The sequence below is a fragment of the Manacus vitellinus genome, unplaced genomic scaffold, assembly GCF_001715985.3.
Source record: "Manacus vitellinus isolate BGI_N305 unplaced genomic scaffold, ASM171598v3 scaffold_43_pilon, whole genome shotgun sequence".
Taxonomy (NCBI): Eukaryota; Metazoa; Chordata; class Aves; order Passeriformes; family Pipridae; genus Manacus; species Manacus vitellinus.
Genome location: NW_021940560.1, coordinates 2313095 through 2315014, shown reverse-complemented (window position 1 = coordinate 2315014; position 1920 = coordinate 2313095). Strand labels below are relative to the sequence as shown.

The following is a 1920-nucleotide window of genomic DNA, read 5'->3' as shown; positions in this document are numbered from 1 at the left end:
ACTTCTGTCTCAGATGGGGTTGTTTAGTGATTTCCAGCACCAGCAGAACTCGTTCAGCTCCTGTTTCACAGAGACTCCTGGGAATTCCAGCTGTTCCATGAGCCTTCCACTAGTACAAACTCTTTATTCCATTCCTCTCCTGCCCCTCAGCCCCGCCTTGAACCTCACCTGAAAATTCCTCATCGCTCCCACTTCCTCCACAGCAGTTTTTTGGTGCTTTAATTGGCTCACTTTGTATCTGGAATTTTCCCCCCCTGCTAATCCATCAACTCTCAGCTTGGCAAACCCCAGGGTACAGTGGACATCCAATTTCTCTTTGGATTTTCATTAGGGAAAGAGAGGGAACATAAGCCTGGCATACCCTGGGTAATTTTATTTCAGAGACTGATTGGACAGTTATTTATCCTGCAAGTATTTTAAATTTTTGGAAGCACTAGGAAGAGCAGAGAGCATCCATTTAGCTGTTCCAGAACTTGCTGCTTTGAGGAAGAAGTTGGTCAGAGAGGTGTTTGTTCTCCTGTAACAGGAGTTGGGGGGCATGGATTGACTTCAGAAGAGATAAAGTGAACAATTCAGATAAAACTTTATCCTGAACTGAGTTGAAATCACTTTTTGCATTGATGTGGGCAAACTGCTAAAAACTTGGGGGTTCTGCTGTTACAAATATTTAACGTTTATGGCTTTAAATAGTAAATTGAGAAGCAATAAATTGTCCCCAGAGCTTGTGATCCCATCACCTTCCCACCTGTGTCCTGACTGTTGGCAATGGGGTGTCCCAGGCCTGCAGACAAATACATGAGTACTTGTGAAATGATAGTTTAAATATATATATATATATATATATTCAGGCTGAATAATTTTATTTTTTATTGTATTTTTTGCTTTATAAAAGCACCATAACTTGCTCTTATGGTGACATTGTCCTAAAGTTTCACTTGGCTTTTCCAAGCTTAAGGAGGTGCTTTAACTTTCCATTAATCTGTTAGTGCTTGTGAGACACTTCAACCTTAATTTGTAATTTCATTTAATCTAAATTTTAACTGCTGTGGTTATTTGGGTATAATAACAGTGAAATCCCCAAGTTTTGTATATTTATTAAATATACTAGTGCAGAGTAATTATTGAGGGCTTCCAAGAGTTAAATACCTGTGTTATGGCTCTGGTCCTTGTCTGTTTATTTTTAACAGCAGCTCCTAAATCCACGTGTTGCTCGAAATGCACGATTTTACTTTGTGCCTTTTTAATAAGTAAATAAATAAAATAAGTAAATAAACATTTTAAACCCCAGTCTGGTCACATTAAACCTGGGTTAAGTCCTGCTTTTGGTGTTGCTCTGCAGATCCTTGCTGACGATGGTGGCCGCTGGAGGCATCAATATTGAAGATTATCTCATTTACAGACAAGATCTTTGAAATCCGGTCCCTTCAGGCAGCAAAGGTAAGGGAAATAATCGAGATTATGCCTTTTTCTAGAAGGAATACCTTAGTTTTGGGCCTCAAAAATAACCAGACTTGAACAGCAGCTGAAGGTTGGGAGCCAATGTTTAACCTCTTTTTTAATAAGTTTATTTATTCTGCTAATGTGAAAAATAAGCTGCGTGGAGGGAGCTCGGTTTCTTTTCCTCCTTTTAGTTACAAGAATATGAGTCATTAACTTCTTTTTTTTTTCTTTTTTGCCTGCATTTAATGGCTTTTCCTTATTCTTCCTTTCTCACAAGTTTTTTGCCCTATCTGCAATATCTGTGTGTGTGTGTGATACAGACCCTTGTATGTTAAAACCTGGAGAGTGGCTGAGGAAAAAAGCCCAAAAATTAGGTGGAAAAGAAATAAAATAGGGGTCAATCTCCCGAAAATTCCCATAGAACTGGAGAAAACTGGCTTTTAAATTAAAAATTCAGGCATGAATCTGACGTATCTTGTG

General features: G+C 38.6%; 1 protein-coding gene across 1 annotated transcript in view; it reads left to right on the top strand.

Moving 5' to 3' along the window:
- Window positions 1–1330: 1330 nt before the first annotated feature.
- MBD5 (methyl-CpG binding domain protein 5) overlaps window positions 1331–1920 on the top strand; it is a 64565-nt gene continuing 63975 nt past the window's right edge. The window contains exon 1 of the mRNA XM_029962192.1: window positions 1331–1437. The gene's annotated coding sequence lies outside the window, so the exon portion shown is untranslated. The remainder of the gene's footprint in view (window positions 1438–1920) is intronic.